General features: G+C 33.8%; 2 pseudogenes; one reads left to right on the forward strand and one right to left on the reverse strand.

Annotated features, from left to right (window-relative positions):
* The first annotated feature begins 2,946 nt into the window (after nucleotides 1–2,946).
* Nucleotides 2,947–19,448, forward strand: LOC149545724 (U-box domain-containing protein 45-like; annotated as a pseudogene).
* Nucleotides 19,449–19,566: 118 nt separating this feature from the next.
* Nucleotides 19,567–20,251, reverse strand: LOC149545725 (peroxisomal 2,4-dienoyl-CoA reductase [(3E)-enoyl-CoA-producing] pseudogene; annotated as a pseudogene).
* Nucleotides 20,252–21,190: the final 939 nt, after the last annotated feature.

Consider the following 21,190-nt stretch of genomic DNA (forward strand, 5'->3'; position numbering starts at 1 on the left):
TTTCCTCCAATAGTTAAGAATAAAGGAAGTGATTGAAAGAATGAGGGAATGCAGCAGCACTTGCAGCCATTTTTATTTCCAAAGAGCTGAACTAACTCTTACCCAACTTAATAATTTGGAGAAAATATGTTGGTACAAGCAAAGCATACAAACACGCAACATTTATATAGTAGATTGCTCCATCAAAACTGCTCGATTTTTGTCCTATTATATTTTGATGGATATAGATGATTTGCTATTGATATTTTAAATACCCTCCATTGGTTGATGAAACAATGCAAGTAAAATTCACCATACCACGCAAAAATGTAGGGCTCAAAGTTCAAGAGATGCCTCACAGAAGACGATAAGAGAATTGGCTTCCAACAAGGCTATAGAGCCGTGGCTGAATGGCTATGAGCTGAAATTAGTGTGGAAGGTTCTAATACTGATGCATCTCAGCCACAGGTAAATAAGCTAAATGAAATTTATTTCAAATTGAATACTTTACCAATTAGTCTATTTGATGTTAAGTTCCAATATAAAGTGAATATATCTATTTTAAGCAAGCAATGATAACAATGCATAAGATGTTGGAATGTAGCCTGACAATCCTTCTACACAATCTGTGGATGTCGAAGGTTCGCATGATGTGCATCCCAGTGGTGGAGGTATACATTTGCTATTAAATTTTTTATATGTAATTGCAATTGGTGTTTGGATTAACGTAACATTTTGTATAGCAGTTGTAGAGGATCAAAGGGTCGATGTTCATGACCGTGTTGACGTTGAGTCCAGACAAAATCATGTGGTCAGATCAGGTAAAGAGACATAGTTATGTTATTTAAAATAATTAAATACTTGTAACAATTATAATAAATTATTTTTAATTTAACTCTTTTATTTGTTATTGCAGAGGACCCCCCTTTGCAATAGCATAGGAATTTGAGATCATCAAGAACAGAGAACAGAACAACTAATGAGGGGGGAATTGATGATGACACTGATGCTCCTCTTAGAGCTTACATAGAAAAAAGAAATAGAAAGAAAAAAAAGAAATGATTGTCACTACATACCTTAATTGATAATGACTGTATTTTATGTCTCAATGAATTTAATTATGTGCTAATGAATGTTCATGAATTATGTGTTAATGCAAAATATTGATGAATGTTGCATGTTAACGAATCTAATGTGTTAATGAATGTTATCATGTGATATTGATTGAATGTTATCATGTGATATTGATTGAATGTTACATTTTATTAATGGTTGAAAGAATGAATGAATGTTAGATGTTAACGGGGAATGTAAAGTGATGTTAGGGGGAGGGGGGTGGGGCCAAATGAGCTTCCACCTTCACGTGGTTGGCCCTGTTTAGTAGAGAATATTAAACTATTCTCGAAACAAAGTGAAGCTCAATAAGATGTAAGTGAAGCTCAAATTGGCACAAATAGGGAGTCTATATGATGTAAGGGGTCATTTGAAGTCCTAGTGTGTCCTAGGAAGAGTTATGGGTGGATGGTAGTGTTTACATGATGTAATAGGCTATTAAAGCCCCTAAATGATGTAAAATGCACTCAAAGTGCAAGATCCGTTATTTCTCGCTCCTTCCCCAATATCAAATGCTTTAATTTTGATCTCCCTGAAGTCATCTCAGAGGCTCCCAATTACACCAATAAATGGATGCAAGAACATTGGCAACAACCTCATGTGTTAATAGGATATGGCATAAAGCTGCACATGATATATATTTTTGTTCTCAATAAAATATCACAGATAGACTTGAGACTTGATACATATTCCAAATTGAAATAAGTCACCATCTTTTCCTGAAGTAACCAAATTGCGTAAATATGTTACCTTGGATATTTTAGTCTTACAATTTATGTACAGATTATTTTATAGTATGATTAAGTATTGTTAACTACATATATTTACTATTTAGTTGTATAGGATACTTAATGAAATAAATTAATGTAACTTTTTTGTTTTGTCTTTTTTTGTATGGAGTTACCCAGCCCCAAAAAACATTGTTGTATTGGTATGTTGTATGTAACTACCCATTCCCAGTTATGATTCCAATTTAGCAACTTAGGAGTTGTGAGAGCAGTTCAAATCACTCATTGGGGAAGATGGTTCATAATCATTTCCCCACTTGCTTCCTTGTATTGTCATAATTGGAACATAGGCATCTCTCTCTAATTAATGCTTACCTCTGATTTATTAACCGTATTGTTACTATGGATATAACACAATTAAATTTAAATATTTTGATATCTAGATCATCAATCCAAGCATGGTTGTAGAGAATCGTAGCTGTGTAGACACCAAATTTGAACAGTCCACTTACAATTGAGAAATATATTATTGGTAGTGTCCTCATGTACTTGACAGATTGAGCATGCAGAATCTTGGTAGGTGCCTCAAACCTAGCCCTAGTTTCATTGCCAACCATAAATTTGGTGTATACACGAAAGCTGTTTTGATCTTGTGAGCATTGAATATCAAGATCTCCATTTGACTTCTCGTTATTAATGCCTTGACTCACTACTGCTGGATAAAAAACCTAGTTGAAGTCCAGTGCAAAGAGGTTGCTGGCTACCAAAGATTTGATAAGTGTTACGAAAATATTCACTGTAACAATCTCCTTCTAAATTGAACTCTCGATGAATATTAATCTGGAATTCTTTTGGCACCATCTTTTTTATTTTTATTTTAATATTCTAAATTCCTACTCTAGCCTCATTGCTCTATTTTTGTTTTTATTCTATTTAATTATATATGTAATATTACAATGTGAAATTCAATGTTTAGATGTTTGTGGATGAAGTAATGGAACTTGTGGAGCTCACTTCTTTGAGAGGTGCCTTGGTTGGGCTTCCTGGACTGAATGGCCTATCTACTGAATAGCATAAGCAGTTAACAATAGCAGTAGAGCTTGTGGCTAATCCTTCAATTATATTCATGGATGAGCCAACTTCAGGCTTGGATGCTCGAGCAGCAACTATAATTATGAGAACAGTAAGAAATATAGTTGACACGGGGAGAACTATTGTTTGCACAATCCATCAGCCTAGTATTGATATCTTCAAGGTATTTGACGAGGTAAAGATTTGGTTTTCTTAAAATAGCTTTGTGAAGCATTTGAAATTGGTATCTTCTTAAAGCTAAATGAAATATGCTACAGCTATTCTTAATGAAGCGAGGAGGTCAGCTTATCTATCCAGGTCCACTTCGTCACAATTCTAACAAACTTATAGAATATTTTTCGGTAAGATGCCATCCACTATGATTTTATTCTATTGAGAGATTTAGATCTAAATTCTATACCTTTTGATGAGCAGTTTGAATTTTGGAGTTGTAAGTAGTCATAGTTTATTGTACTAGAACCAATAGGAAGTTGATTTTATATACAAGGAATTGGTCATGTCGGATAGTGTTGACCACTAAGCTTTTAGCAAACATTCTCAATACGTTGAGCTTAAGAGTCAAGCACTAGCTGCAATCATCATATATGTTTCAGCTAATTGAAAATGATTCATGTAGGCTATTGAGGGGGTTCCACAGATCAAGGAAGGTTATAATCTAGCTATGTGGATGCTGGAAGTAACTTCTATGTCAGAAGAGCACCGTCTAGGTGTCAACTTTAGTTAAATCTATGAATCATCAGACCAGCTTAAAGCATGATTTTTTTTTTTTTTTTTTTACTCCTTCCACAGCATTTTCATCGCACCTACAGTAACCCCGACGTAATTGGATGGGTTGGCATCGCAATTGCGATGAAAAACACGAGAATTGTGACGCAGTTGCCATCACACCTACCCTCCAATTGTGACGGGGTTGCTGTAGGTGCGACGAAAAACACAAGAATTGCGACGAGGATGATGGGACAACAAGGTGGCTGCATAGCAATGGATAGGCATCACAATTGCGACGGCAGGGGTAGACATCATAAATTGCGACTAAATAACTACGACGTCTATGTCTATCGCAGTGGCGACACATTGTTGTCATAATTGCGACACATAGCCATCGCAAATCGATGCCAAATCTATTAGTGTAACAAGGTTGCTATAGGGGCATTTCTTAGTCAAGAAGGAAAACTAGTGGCTTTCTCAAATGAAAATCTTAATGAAGCCAAGTAGAAATACTCTTCATATGACCTAGAAATGTATGCATTGGTTCAAGCTCTCAAAAGGTGGAGACATTACTTGTTTCCAAAGGAGTTTGTTGTGTATACTAATAACCAAGCACTTAGTTTTCTGAATAGCCAAGACAAATCAAGTCATAAGAACATGAAATGGGTGGAGTATTTATAGGCCTATACCTTCACCATCAAGCATTAGAAGGGCATATCAAACAAGGTTGTTGATTCTCTTAGTAGAAGGAATCTGATTATCTCCTAGATATAGCTAGAAAGTGTGGGAATTGAAGCATTCAAGGACATGTATGTAGCAGACCTAGATTTTGGCAACATCTAAAAAATATGTATGGAGTTTGGTGAAAGATACCATGCTGATTTTCCTATTTTTTTGATATGAGATAGACTTATTTTCAAAGGAGGAAAACTATGTGTACTTAGGTGCTCTATGAGGATAAATGTTATCAAAGAGAAGCATAGTGGAATGATGGGTGGACATTTTGGTTTGGATAAAACCTTAGAATTGGTTAGAAGGTACTACTATTGGCCTAAAATTTAGACTGATGTTAGAAAATTTGTGGAAACATGTATGATTTTTCAAAGGGCCAAAGGAAGGACTACAAATGTAGGGCTTTATCAACCCTTGCCAATACCATCTAGACCCTAGGAAAGCATAATGATGGATTTTGTAATGGGGCTACCATAGACACAAAAGGGGCATGATAGTGTATTTATTTTAGTAGATAGGTTTGGTAAAATGGCTCACTTCTTACCATGTAAGTTGACCAATGATGCTTCTCATACAACATATCTCTTTTTCAAGGAAGTCATAAGGATTCATGGGCTACCTCTCAACATAGTCTCAGACAGGGATGTTAAGTTTGTAGGATACTTTTGGAGAACTTTATGGAGGAAACTTGGAACCAATTTATCATTCTCATCAGCCTACCACCCTCAAATTGATGGCCAAATAGAGGTAGTTAATAGAACATTGGGCAATTTTTAAAGAACACTCACAAGACAACATGCAACAAAATAGGATGTAATCCCACCCCAAGCTGAATTTGCATATAATGACTCCTTCAATAGAAGTATAGAAAAGTCATCATTTCAAGTGGTGTATGGAATTCATCCTAGAGGGATCTTTGAGTTAAGAGATATGAGTTCACAGCAACAAGTTAGTGCCCAAGGAGAACAATTCTCTATAGCCATAAAAGAAATCCATGATGAAGTCAAAGCACAACTCCAACAAACCTTTGACAAGCATAAGAAGCATGTAGATTAGAAATGGAGACACCTAGAATTTGAAGTGGGAAATTTAGTATGGGAAAATCTTAAGAAAGAGAGGCTACCAAAAGGTAAATCTACCAAGTTTATGATGAGAAAACTAGGTCCTTTTCAAATATTGAAGAAGTTTGGAACTAATGCTTATGATATTCAATTGCCACTTGAGATTGGCATCTCTCCCATCTTCAAAATAGCAAACCTCACACCATTCAAAGCACCCAATGAAGAAATTGATACAAGACAAATTGCTGATACAGAAGACATTCAACGCCTACCATTTAAGAAGACACCATAGCTAGAAAAGATATTTGACACCAAAGTCATAAAGTAGACAAGAGGAAGGGAGTCCAAGCAGTATTTGGTAAAACTCAAAGGTTATTCAGATGTAGTTGTTTTGAAAATGACTGGACAAGATATCACAAAGAAAAATACCACTCTACAAGAGCTCATCTCAAGTGGGCTTGAGTTAAAATTCCCTAGGGAGTATGGTGTAGAAGCACCCACATAAAATATTTTGGACATGATTTTTGCATAAGCCAACTTGAGGAATTTGTCCTAATTCGTCATTAGGGTAAGATCTTTTCTTGGGATTCATTTAGACCATTGTGGGGTCATTATTCTCCCTATTTTATATTGATCTAGAGTATTTTGTAAGTCATTCTTCCTATTTTGTGATAATCTAGAATATTTTGTAGATCGTCATAACAAGTATAAATAGAGTTTTTAGGTTTAGTTTTAGGTTATGTTTTTGGATGTAAAATTATGAGGAGAAGAACTCTGTAGGAGAGAAAGTGTATACATTGTTTAGTTGATGAATTAATTAGAAGAATATTATTGTCTATCTCTTTTTGGTGTTGGTTCCTTTTGTTTTTGCTTCCATTGAGTTTATCTCTACATCAGAAACCAAGGTATAAGAGGAAAGATTGTTGGACTTGAAAGAACAATGAAGAAGACAAAGAAAGGGGAACAAGGAATCAAATATGGTAAGTAATAAATCTGAAGAGGATATTTTTCTTATTTCTTTAGAAAGTGATGATGATTCATGGGTTTTAGACTTATGGGATTCATTTCATGTTACTCCCCATAGAGATTATTTTCTTGATTATATTCAAGGGGATTTTGGGCTTGTTTATTTTGAGGATAATGAACCCTATCAAATTGTTGGAAAGGAAAAAAAATTAGATTAAGTTCCAAAATGGGAATCATTGGGTACTAAAAGAGGTAAGACATGTTGTAAGGTTGAGTAGAAATTTAATTTTAACAAGGAAGCTAGGTGATGGAGGTTGCACAGTTAATTCTAATGATAAAAATTGGAAGCTTTCAAAAGGTTCCCTTGTAGTAGAAAATTGTGTGAAAGTAGGCATCTTATATCTTTGTATAGTTCACATTGTTTCTTCTACTTTAATTGTTTCACAAAAAAATGAATGTTCAAAAATAGTTGTTTTAGTTGAGTATGGAGAACAAACAAATGTTATAGATTATGATACAACACTATGCCATAATAGACTTAGGCACATCAGTGAGAAAGTTATGAAAATAAATCATTCAAAGAAAGTTTTACCAAGTCTAATATGTGTCAATATAATTTTTTGTGAAAGTTGTGCGTATAGAAAATAAAAGAGAGTTAGTTTTTGTGAAGACTGTAAAGAAAAAGAAAATTGAGAAATGGGGACCAGCTCAAGTATCTTCAATTGGTGACTCTCATTAATATGTTATATTTATTATGATGTAACTAGAAAAGTATGTGTCTATTTCCTTTAAAAGAAATTTTATGTATTTAAAACTTTTAAGAAATGAAAATTTCTTGACGAAAATGACACTAGTAAAAGGATAAAATATCTTTGATATGATAATGGTGGTGAGTATTGTAGAAATGAATTTGAATATTATTGTTCCACTAATGGTATTCATAGGCAAAAAATTGTTCTAAATACTCTGCAAGAAAATAGAGTTGTTGAACACATGAACATAGCAATCATGGAGCCTACAAGGTTGCATGATGGGCTACCCTTAAGCATGTGCATAGAGGTTATCAATATTATTGTATATTTTATTAATAGAGGTCCTTCTACTCCTTTGAGTTGTGTTATTGTTGAGGAAGCATGGACTTTTAAGAAGGTGAATTATTCTTTTCTCAAAACCTTCAATTGTGAAGTATTTGTACATATAGATTCTGAAAATAGAATCAAGTTGGGAGTGAAATCTATGAAATGTATATTTGTTAAATATGGCATTGACACTAGTACATCTGAGACCATTTTTTGACCATTATTGGTTGAAAATTTGACCCAATTTTCGACCAAACTTCGACCAAATTCAACCAACCCAGTGGTCAGAATTTTTTGCTCAAAATTTTGACCAACTAGTTGGTTGGTCAAAATTTCAACCAATACTTTGGTCAAAAAATTCCATAGCCATGATGCAAGTTCTACCAAGAATTGGTCAAAATTTTGACCAATGAAGGTAGAAATTTTGACCAATAAAGGAAGAAATTTTTTACTAATAAAGGTAGAAATTTTGACCAATGTAGGTAGAAAATATTGACCAAGAAAGGTAAAAATTTGAACCAATAAAGGTAGAAATTTTGACCAAAGAAGGTCGAAAATCTTGACCAAGAAAGGTAGAAATTTCAACCAATAAAGGTAGAAATTTCAACCAATGAAGGTTGAAAATTTTGACTAATGAAGGTAGAAATTTTGACCAATGAATGTAGAAATTTCTACCAACGCCTCGATGTAAATTTTTTTCAGACATTCTATAAAATAGTTCACATGCCTTGTGTATGATATGACATTTTGCATGCATCCCGCACTCTCTCATCCGGCCGATGATGGATTACGGAGAGTGATCTGAACCGATGACACTAAAAAACACACAATCAAATAAAAAATGAACTTGCATTACAAATGGATTGTGGAAATCTGATATTGTTGATTTTGCATGCATGTCTACCAAGACAATCACAACTTAAACATATAAATATGTTTAAGTTGTGATTGTCCTAGTAGACATGCATGCAAAATCAACAATATCAGATTTCCACAATCCATTTGTAATGCAAGTTCATTTTGGATTTTATTGTGTTTTTTAGTGTCATCATTTTAGATCACTCTTCGTAATCCATCATCGACTGGATGAGAGAGTGCAAGATGCATGAAAAATGTCATATCATACGCAAGGCATGTGAACTATTTTATAGAATGCCTAAAAAATATCAACAATAACTAATCAAACTATTGTAAGCACTGACAATAACTAATATGCTTCTTCATTAATATGCATGTAGATGATAATAGCAAGTTTACTGAAGAAACTAAGCAATTTGTTGGTTTGGATGTCTTGGGTGATGGAAATGTGGCAATTGTCAAGAGCTTAGATGAACACTTCACTCACAATATCATCCACAAAACCCTTATCTTTGCATGGCCATCTTGGATTTACCAAACAATAAATTGTGAGCTTCTCATTTGGGAGGTCTTAAGTTCAAGTCTACTTGAGCTTAATACATAATCTCAACAAATGTCAACAAGGAATACTAGCATCATACTCAAATAGCCCTCTTATGTTCTTGTATTGAATGAATTGGACCCTGTGTGCTTGTAATTAAGTTGTTTTCACTATCAGGAACCATGAAGAGAAATGTAGGTGTGGAGATTAAGGACTCACCATTGTTTTGAGACAGTCCCAGTCATCAACTAAGGGTTGCCCAAGAAATCTCACAATATTAAGTTGACAAAGGATGTGACATGGAATGGCTTAAGACCAATTCCATTCTTTTATGACTAACATGTTGCAAATATATGAAAATGCATATAGGATAACACATTAGGGCATTGAGAGGAATATGCATAGTTTTCACTATCTAAGATGGTTGAAAATGCATCTTGTTCTATAAAAGACAATAAATCAATGATTGACCATATTAAGCCTACTAAACAAGTGACATGGAATGACTTAAGCCTGATTCATTCTTTCATGATTTTTAAGCTATATCTACCCACACATATTTATATTGCAAGCACAAAGCACATAACATATAAAAATAAATACAACATTACTTGCAACAAAGTTGTTCATTAAGTCCAAGCTTGAAAACTAAAATTAGGGAAGAGGAATTTGAGAATCATACCAAATATGTTTAGTCCCAACCTCACATATACTGGTTTAAAGAAATCATTGAAAAATTGAATAAACCACTAGGTGATATAGAAAGTTATTGCAACTGGAAACAGAACCACACTGCAAAATTGTTTTCAACATTTCAAGCCCACATAATCATTTAGTATACATTTCAACATAGATTAACAATCCAAATATCAAAATAATAATAAAGTAATCATAAAACATATGATGCTAACTTGTAAGACATCACATTGTACAACAGTTGCATAATTTTGATGTGACTTTCTAATAACAAAAGGAAAATGAAACTGAATGTATTTACTGTAGAAATGTGCATGTATTCTATCAAACTGATGCTCTAATTCACCTGCCCATAGCTTACATCAACTCCATAAACAAAATATGCGCCATGCTAAAGCAAGCAATCTGTGAAGCTAGCTATGGATAAACCAGAATCTAATGCAACTTTTCTAGCAACATCAATATTTAATTTCTCGAGTGCTCCCTCCAACTTGTATCCTGCTCTGCCAATGGTTTTCTTGTTACAAGGGTGTCTAATGTGAAGAGAAAATCCCATGGAATATACAATGAAAATATGTTGTCAGCTACTACTAAAGTCAAGAGTATTAAGGATAATCTCCTACATACGTATTTTGGAACTTCAGCAATGATTTCAATGGAAGCCTTCTCTAAAATAGACATCCCAGCCTTGCCTACCACTTGCCCATCAACTAAAACCTTCCCTGCAATAGACTGCATCCAAACAGAAATCAGGCAACTTGGACATGAACATGGATCAGATCAAATAAAAATTACACATTCAAAAATAGTTAAGAGTACAACATAAACCTAAGCTTCAACAGTGAAAAATTACAAGCATCCATACTGCTGAAAGTAGCTGAGAGAACTTTTCAACAAGGTAATTAACGAAATGGACAATGCTGCTCTTGCACCCCATACAAACTTTAAAGGTAGAAATAAATTGTTTTCTATTACTGAGAAGTAATTGGTAAAAAAATTTAATGCATCAACAGATGATCAAAACAATATCATTATAAAGAATATACAAATGTACAAAAAAGAACATTTCTAACAAGAAACTAAAGATCATAGAAACGATCTTATCTATTTACTTTCCTTTTGAGGAAAGTTGAATGGCTATTTTATATGATGGTTGTTAGACAGTACTTTAGTTCTCATGTTCTTATGCTATCCATTACTTCACTAGAAAATACTTTCTTTGTATTTCTAGTCTTAAGCACATTTTTTGACATTCATTATTTTTCAACTATGTTTGTATCCAGGGTCTTGACCAACTTTGGCTAGGTCTTCTATAGAAAAAAAATTCATTTATTCATTCTCCATAGTATCCATAGTACCAATACCACAAACTTCAAATGCTAACTCCACAACAAAAATAGTTAATGCAAGCACAAGCACAAGGAAATCTGACATCACCTTCAGGTTCAAATGTTAATAATGTGGAAAGCAAAAGACTTTAGATGCTTTTGAGTACTAGGAATCATGTTGTTGGCAAGGATGGTCAACCAAATGTTGTTGGTGATATGACCCAAAATGTTTGATCTCCATTGTAGTCTACACGACCTACTCCATTTACATCTATTCTCATCCTTTCCTTGTTTTATGTAATGAGCACAAATGGTGTTGGTCATTATCTTTCAGTGATTGAACACTATGTATTATGTTATGAGGAAAATATTTGCTACTAAATATTGTTTGTATTTACCTAAACTGATAGACAAGCATACCCTTAGGACAACATGATAATTGTCTAGTGGCTATGTCATTCATAGCAAGGCATGGTAGAGATAGGTTCCTTCTCATGGAGAAGGGCAACAAGGTAATTTGCATATTTTCCAAATGATTTACTTCTTTATTAGACTCCCAATTCCAGTGAAGAGAAGCAATTTCTTCAAAACATTTAACCACAAGACAAGCCTCAGACCTAATACTGCTTTGCCATCGTGAGTATTTTCTTTGCAACAAAGCATGTCAGTCTTTGACACCAATCTTTGCACTACCTTCATGGCTGCTAAGTTGTTGATGTTACGTTTGCTAATTATCAACATACATTACTTCCTTTCTCAACTTGTATATGTTTGGAATGAATTGGTATTCAATTACAACTTATCATCCTCACATGCAGTTCTCAACAAAATGTTACATCATTAGATTCTCTCTAGCCTTTGGGCTAGAGCTTTTTGCTCCACTACTTACCAAATGCACACTCTTCTTTACACAACCTTGGTTTTGGGCAATTTCTGGAACTAAAACTCATGGTGACTCACTTGCTTACATCTAAAGCAAGTTCCATTGAAGCCTACATGGCTTTGTCTTCTTTACAGCTTTGTCAAAGGTCTGCTCACATTTCACACTTGACACATGCCATTAGTTTCCACGCTTTCTTTGTGTGATGAGGTATGTCTTCCTATGCATTGTTTTCTTTTCTTGTCCTTACCACAATTGCATGGTCTTTTTTTTTTATGAGACAACTACATCTTTAGTGTGAATTGGTAGGCCTTTTTGATGGACCTGATGATTAAAAAGCACATGTCCTACTAAAAGGAGATGCACAATCCATTTACATACCTTGACAATTTCTGAGTGTCATCTTCCACATGACCAACTTGTATCCAAATTTTTTGTTGCATACTTGACTCTTACAGTCCTCGATATCTTTGAACTCTTAAGTCTCATTTTATCTAAGTGATCTAGTCCATTGACTCTTTTTGGGTTTAAGCTTCCTATGTAGAATAGGGGATCAACCCTTGGTTTGTTGCCAAACTTAGCTAGGAAATAGTGAATTCCCTCCCCTATGATGCCATCATTAACTTTATTTGTATTTGTGGCATCTGCTTGTGTCACAGTCTCATCATTATTGAAACCCTCCATTGCCATGGGACCTCTTCTTCTTGTAGTCTAGATAGCATTGATCTGAGCATGAAAGGCTTCTAATGCATCAAAGAGGTCTGCAATGTGAGGCAATATTTGGTTTCATGCATCTCTTCATCTGACTTTTTGAGCCATCTCCTCTAGTTGCTTGCAATGCAGCAAGACTTCACACAACATTTGTAAGTGGAATTTTCTTGAGATCCCCTTTACAACTTAAAACACTAATTTCTAATAGTAGGTTGCTTCAACAATGTGTCTACTGATCAACTATCCAATGAATTTGAATAGAGCATACACTAAATGTAAAAGGAAGAAAATGAACAAAAAAATGAAGCCAAAAAAAATTCCAAAGAAAAAGAAAAGGAATACAAAAGGGCCGCCAATTTTTGAAATATAGTGTTATGTTACCCAGCACTAAGAGATACTTGTAGAGACTCTACAGCTACAATAAAGCTCAAAAATTCTATTCAAATCCCATATTATCAAACTACTATCCTTTTATCCCCTTAAAAAGACTAGGGCTCTATTTCATATATCATATGCTACTTCTACTATCTTAATTACCTTGTTGTATTCTAGTGTATTCTAGTGTATCACCGCCAGCCTTTTTCATTTCCACAACAAAAAGAGAGGGAGAAACTTCAAAAACCTACATATGTTTTGTACAATCTTAGCTAGGGAATACATTGCTACTAGGAGAGCAAAAGCAATGGGGTTTGTGTGCACATTCATTTTGTTACATGCTTAAAAAAACTGATATTTCAAATTTCTCGGCATGGACTACAATATTTCTAAATCAAAGCAAATTTTAGGGAACTAAAGAATCTTGAACAAGAAAATAAAATTAACTTACCTTTGTGGCTATAGAGAGATGCCCCTTACGACCTATTTTAGGTCCCTAAAGCCTCATCTATGCAAATAGATTAGGAATATCAAATGGATATAGATGCATAATGATTTATGTAAACTCATAAATATTTAAAAAATTATGATATTGCTATTAACTGTATAGTTTTTGAGTTAAACTCATTGACCATGTTGCAGGAGTTGTGGTTCACAAGAATCCATCTTACACAAGAATAAATGGAACACTTAACAATCATTGCATCTAAGTGATGCTCGCAAAAGCATTGGGCCTTCCTAAGTGAATCCTGATAGCAATATCCCAATTTGACTTACTTGGACAATATCTCCTACTAATCAATTTATTATTTATTGAAAATAATTTTAGAAAAGAGTAATTTTGGAAAGCTCAAATGTAACAATCCATCGCTCCTCCATGAGAGGGTGATTGTAGATAGCTCAAGGCAAGGACCTATAGGCAATTGTACCTTATGTGATAGAAATCTAAAGAGAAACCATTTTAGTATATGCTTAATGTCTATTATATGTACTGTAGTTCTGTATTTATTGCAAGTAGGTTACTGTTCCACATTTTTTATAAGAGGCATTATTGGACATCTATTCTACTATTTTGTTTTGAAACCTCGAGAAAAGAAAAAATTGTGGAGACTTTTTTTCAAGGGCTCTTTCATGGGACATCATGTTTGCTAGAGTTGGCTCAGGAATAATTCTGAACCAAGATTTGATTTTTTCTCTTGTTAAATGCACAGTTGGTGTCTTAGAAGAAGTACTTATACAACTGTAGCATGGCTGTGAGGTTTTCCTAGAATGGTAGCATTATGTTTACAAAATCATGCAAAAAAAACATTTCTTTAAATTTAAGGGACATATTTTATTGCCTGAATATCTTTACTGGTGGTATGTAATCACATCATGACTATGAATCATGGAATCATTGATAAATGCATATGTTCTTATGGGTACTATAGATTCTAATTTCTTAGACTACAGCCTCTAATCTCTTTCAACCATTGCTACAGGTCAGAGACTTTCTAATGAAGATCAATATTCAAAGTTTATAGGCCCCACAATCTCTTAGTAACTCATGTAGCCATGGCATTGCCTTTCCCTGTATAGTTTGTTAACAGATACGGATCTACAAGGACTAGGTAGATTTAGTTCAATCTCAGCTTTTTTCTTAAAAGAAAGAATATCATTTCAAAAAAATGCTACTCGAGCTCAATGCATTAAATTTATGGGGAGCTGTGACTTGAGCCTATGCTTGGATCCTTAAAGAGTTCAAAACAGTCAAAGAAACCATTTCTAGTGAATATAAATATTCAATTTTGTAAGCACAAGGGTCTTTTGATAACCCATGTAGACACTTTATCCTTCACTACATGCTGCTGATAGAGTCAAAAACCAACAAATACAACCATTCTCAAACTGATCCCACCAATTTTTTGCTAGAAGACTATCATTTCAACCAAAGTTTCATGTCAAGCTCACCACATCAAAAGCTCATCCTTCACAAGGAAATGTGAGCATGCCATTGGTACTACAGAATGTTTGTTAAAAGAAAAATATTTGACCTAGACAGATAAGACAGGTTGGTTAATATGGCCAAGATCAGACATCACCAAATCAACTAATAAGACTATACTAAAACTAAAAAGCTTAGGGAAAAAACATAACCTTGTAATCTCTTCTTTTAACATTGAAACCAAGAGGCTTTTCATGCTCCTCCATTTTTGTGATGATCTCAGTAGCTAGATACTTGGATGTGAAGTGTACCTCCTGTTTAACACTTTGCACAATACACATCAAAATCACTCGTGTTTGAGACCTAAAAGACTCAGTAGCTTAAAATATTCAAGAAAGAAAGAACAGCTCTATGTGGGTATGTTACAAGTTATATTTCTTAATAGATTGGGTTGTATTTCTTAACAGATTTTTCTTTCACCAATGATTTTTAGCATTTACTTCAATAATACCACGCCAAAAGCAAAATGACTCGGCCTTAAATAAAAAATTAAATTAAGATTTTTCAAAACAGAGAAATTTTAAATACTTAAAAATTAACATACCTTGTTTTTCTCAAATAGACCAAATAGATTCAACTATACTTACTCAGAGAGAGAGAGAGAGAGAGAGAGAGAGAGAGAGAGAGAGAGAGAGAGAGAGATGTGCTCATGATTTTGTTGATTCATTGAAATAATGCAGTCTAGTGCTTTGATCTAGTGAATAGAAACAGTTGTAGAGAAAATATTCTCAACTACTAATGATGCAAAGGTATCTTTCTCTCTTTCTCTAAAGTGCTCACCTAAAGTATGTACATTCTTGCACACACACTATTAGTATCTATGAAATAGCCAGATGAAAAACTTTTTGAATTTGGACTTTTATTTGTGATCAATACTTATGATTGCTTCTGTGCATGCTAGCAAGTCAAGTAATTAACAAGATGAGTGTTATTCTATGTGTGGGCTTTAACTGCAAGATCTGTCTACTTTTCTCAAGTATAAACCTTCTATAGATTTTGAAATGAGGAGCAAACCTATTTTCTTAAGTACAGTAATTCTTATCATACCTGAATGACTAGCCTTGAAAGAAACTCTTTTGAGTATTGCTTGACAACTGTTTTGTATTCAATGTTCATTGATCCTTTTTTAACTTCAACCTATTGCCTACTTGTTTTGTTCATAGTTCATGCTAATGGCTCCCATATTTCTATTTTGATCAAGGGTATTATCCCATTACTTTTGCTTCAAATTCCTCTGCCTTCTTCCATTATTGCCTCAATTTTTTATCTGAATAATTATTGCCCTATTTTCTTTCCTAGTAGGATGTTTTCTTTAATTGTTTCTTCCATCTTTTTTGGATTTATTTGGAGTATATGAATGTCTACATTTTCTCTTTCTTCCATGTGCAACAGTGTCTCTTGGTATTTTCCTTCTTTGATATATGGATTTTGCACATCTGGTGAAACATTAATTGGTACTCCACCTACACGATATTCAAAATCTAGGAATTCACATCATGTGGTAGGATTCTTGTGCAAGAATGCATTTATATAGCATAGGAATACCTTAAGTGAAGCTTTGAGTAACTTTATGTTAACTATTGCATCTAAAATGTAAAAGTTGCATGATTGCTAAGTACTGTCACATTTTGAAACTATATTTTTGGTTTTGTTTATTGAACTTATAATTGAGAGTACACGTGAGAGTTAAAGAAAAGGTACTCCAATTTTTTTGATGATTTTATTTTATTCTCAAATATGTGCAACTACATGGAGGTATGTGTAGGCAACTTGTTAGGCTTGTTGGTAAGATTATGAAAATCTTTCTTGCCATAGAAGTAGCTTGTCCACATTATAAGTCAGGCCTTCAGTCCTTATGTGCATTTCATCTAGCTCTTGAAAAGGCAAAATCCCTTCTTTAGCATTGTGGAGACTACAGAAAATTCTATTTGGTATGTAATATTTACTGCACATAACCAAATTTGCAAAGAATGTCAACTTATGGGAGAAAAGGAATGTGTACCCTATAAAAAAATTAGAAAGAAGTAAACAAATTAGATCAAGATGAAATAATCTTATAAGTTGGTACAAAAAATATTTTCCACAACCTATTAATACAAAAGTATCAGCAATTTTGAATTATCTAATTAGTCAGACTTAACAATGGTTTATGTTTTCTAAACCCGGTTCTTAATGGAGTTCCAACTCATTTCTCTTGCTTATGGAAAATAAGATACCTGAGACGTAATTAAAATGCAATTACTCAAAAAAATTATGCTCTATTTTTCAAATGTGTACATTTTATTGACTTATTCAATGTTTAAATCCAAATTTGTCTCATATGTGATACATTGCCAGGCAATAACAGGGGATGCAGTTTTAATCAAATTTGGAAGGGTTAAAGATGATTTGCTTTAGGGTTTCAAGCGTCTTGAAGTCCTTGTACCACATAATCTAGCTTGGTAGGTGTGAAGATTGTGAATTATGTATATTTTTATTTATATATTTCCATGGCTTATTTCGGTACTTGCATGTTATGAATAAAACAATGTTGATGAATAAGTGAAATATTTTGGTAAATTCTATGCGTAGTAGTTTTCCTTTTGTTGGTAAGTCTATGTTTTAATTCTATTGTTCAAGTGGTTTATTCCAATATATATTAAATGTGATCAAAAAGATAAATTTTAACTTTATCATAATGTGTTATACTTGTTCTTTTTAGAAAGTGCAGTCAAAATCCTATGCAATGGTATATTGTTTAGTATATATTACCACAGAAAAGGAAATCACTAGGGATCTTATAACATTTTTGCAGTAGGACAAAGATGTCAGTGGTCTAAATCATATATCAGAACTAGAACGTTTCCATCAAGCAGCTACAAGGTTGGGAATAGTATCTCCTAAAACAATTTCAATGGAGAAGAGAAGTTTGAGGAAGCAACTTGATAAATCTCGTTGTGAGGATGACGAGAGAAAAGAATCAATTATTTCATACCTCCTACACATCCTAAGAAAATACAAGAAGCTTTTCAGAAATGAATGTATGGATGATGCCGATTCTCAGTACTCCAATCCATGTTCTCCTACAGTCAGTAGTTCTTTGGATGAAGCTCATGTTAATAGCAGGAGGAGGGACCAGGATGATTCTAAAATCCAATCATTCAAATTGGGTTCCAAGGAAACTCTTAGAAGTTCCATGGGAATGTTGCCAGCAGTTCCTGAAGAATTTAGATGTCCAATTTCCTTATAGTTAATGTTGGATCCTATGATCATTTGCTCTGGTCAAACATATGAAAGAGTATGCATAGAGAAATGGTTCAGTGAGGGTAATGATACATGCCCAAAAACACAACAAAAATTATCATATCTTTTTGTCACTCCTAACTACTGTGTGAAGGGATTAATTGGGAGTTGGTGTGAGAAAAATGGTATCAGAGTTCTAGAACCACCTCCCCCAACTTCTTTGCCTTTGATATACTAGAGATGGGAGTGGTCAGATTCCATGAAAAGTGTTGCTAATGGTCAGTTGAAAAGAGTCAAGGTGGGATCATCAGATGATGACCAAGTTGCAAATTTTGGTGAAGGAGATGCTGGTGCTTTATCAACTCCCACTTTAGATCATAACATCTCCTCTGAGTCCACAATTTTATCTATACAGGAAAAATTGATACAAATTAGTGGTATAGACCCTTCTTTGACTTATAATATGGTGGACACTCAAAATATAGAAAAGTAGAGTACTAAAAAGTATGAAAGGTTGCTTGCAAACCTTAATTCATCAAGTTTAGGAGTACAGTGTGCAACTGCACAAGAAGTTGCATTATTGTGTAAGGATGATGGTGCTTGCTCTTATATGGGTGCCAATCATTTTATTTCTTCTCTCATGAATTTCTTGCAGTCTTTTGTAGATGCACTAGATACAAAGGCTCAAGAAGTAGGGGCATTGGCACTTCTCAAAATAACTTGGAACAATAATAGGTAGACAATTTTAATCTAAAATGTTAAAAATGTTTTTGGCATTTCATTAAACCATCCTTAGAAATCAATTGTTTAAATGTATTCATGTAATATCTATGACAAATTTATTACAGTTTTCTTGAAATTTTTATTTTGTAGGAGCAAGGCGTCAATTCTATCTTCAGGTGTAGTACCATTGTTATTGAATCTTCTTGATTTGAAAGCAGCTGAAGTAGCATTGGTACTTTTACTAGCGCTATCTAGTTGGGATGACAATAAGGAAAGTATTGGCTCCATGGGAGAAATTCCTTGCCTAATTAAAATACTAAGCTCAAACTCCTACCAATGTAGACAAGATTCTCTAAACACATTATATCATTTATCAACAAACGCTGAAAATTAGTCTAGAATGGTGTCAGCAGATGTCATTTCCAAGATTGTTCATCTCCTCACTGTCTATGAAGTTGATTTTATAGAAATTTGCATTAGCATCTTACATAAACTAGCTACCATTGAAGATGGAAGAATAGAGATTGCTAATACTGATGGTTGCATCGTGACTATAGTAGAGCTACTTGATATAGGTGCCCTAAGGAACAAGAACAATCGGTGGTTATACTCTCATTGCTATGCCCCAAGAGCTTTGACCATTGTCAGCTGGTTTTAAGAGATGTACTTTGAAATCAACAAATTCCCTCTTATATTATTCAAACATTATTTTGTAGACTTGTAGGAAAATATCAACATGAGGCTAGAGTTGTAGATTTAAATATTGATTATTAGATAGGTTCAAGAGATACTAACCAGTGTTAGATGCCAAATAGATGATCACCATAACAACATCCCATTTTTCTCCTTCTTTATAAAGAGGTTGGTTTTTCTGAAGATCACCTAGGAATTCCTTGGGTGAAAGTATGTCCACTCCAGGAATACCTTCAATTGGACCAGATGCAATACCATTTACATGTATTCCATAATCTGTCCCCCACTCTAAAACCATATATCTTGTAAGACTATCAATAGTTGCATGTAAACAAAACAAAACTTTGCTAGATAACTTGTTTAAATTATTATGTAAGTAAAATGACTCTCATGTTTATGCTAAAACATTTAAATTTATTAAATAGTTAATTCAAATCTTAATCCAAAAAGAATATAATGATTAAAAATGAACATTTGCAGCAAAGACATGAATTTGATACCAAAAAGCTGAGGTACTGTATTGTAGCACTTAAGTTTAAAATAACACTAGCCTCTGAAGGAGGCTTTCCAATTCCACCTTCCCTCAAATACTTCAATGTTGCTTGACTCATTGTAAATGTGCCAATAGCATCAATATCCAGTACTGCAACCACATGTAATTTATCTAACTTCATGCCACAGTTAGGGGGAAAAGCTAAAACATCTGAAAAGAGTTGACAAAAACTTAGCACTTCCTCCATCGACATCAAAAACTTAGCACTTCCTCCATCGACATACGTCATAATTAACTAAAAATTATGAGTCATCTACACCCTTCAAAAATAAGTCCTTAAGAAATTATGCTTCAACAAAGAGATCAATTCAAACATCCAAGTGACTTGGCACTATTCCAAAGAACATCAATGTCAAAGAAACTTCAATAAATCACTCAATCTCATTAGGAAACTAGTTTGAATTTCTTTCCCCATCATTTGACATAGCATAGCTAATCAACAACATGCATGCTTAGACAATGGTAAATACTCAAGTTATAGTCTCCCTATGTGTGCTCCAACGAAGCACTCAGTGATTTCTCATCCACAGGTTTCAATACCCTCATTAGATCATCCATGTTCGAGATAATAATTGTGAAATACTATAATGCACAATAATTAATAAATACTGTACAGATTATGGAAAAACTTAATAAATTTCTTGTGCTACTCTTTGTTTGAAGGAATTACATCTGGGGTTTATAGCCACTTTATACGTTATCATCATACAAAGGACTTAAATTGGATCCTCAATGGCATGGATCACAAGGCACGTTCCAATTAACCAAGAAGATTATGCCTACGATATTGTCATGTCCCATGAGAAAGAAGACAATGGAAACTATGGGCAGAACAAGTGAATAGAAATCACCCTCAAAAAAGAAATCATTGAGTTCCAAAGGAAGCTTAAAGATCAATACAGTTTAGCATTACCAAATGAACTTCAGGATAAAATCTCAAAAGAAAACAGTCAAACTAGACCTTGTGTATAGCAAGAAGAGAAAATTATATTAATGTCCACAAGGGACTAGAGATAGCAAAAGTTTAAAAAAATTTGTAGGAAGATGAAAATAAAACACCATGCCCCTAAAACATAGAAGTTAAGGATGAATAGAGCCCCTATGTGCATTTTAAATTGAGGAATAATACTAGCTGGAATGAATAAAGCTACCATGCCTAAGAGATTAG

Source organism: Cupressus sempervirens, chromosome 7, assembly GCF_028749045.1.
Source record: "Cupressus sempervirens isolate cs-2001-9-10 chromosome 7, ASM2874904v1, whole genome shotgun sequence".
Taxonomy (NCBI): Eukaryota; Viridiplantae; Streptophyta; class Pinopsida; order Cupressales; family Cupressaceae; genus Cupressus; species Cupressus sempervirens.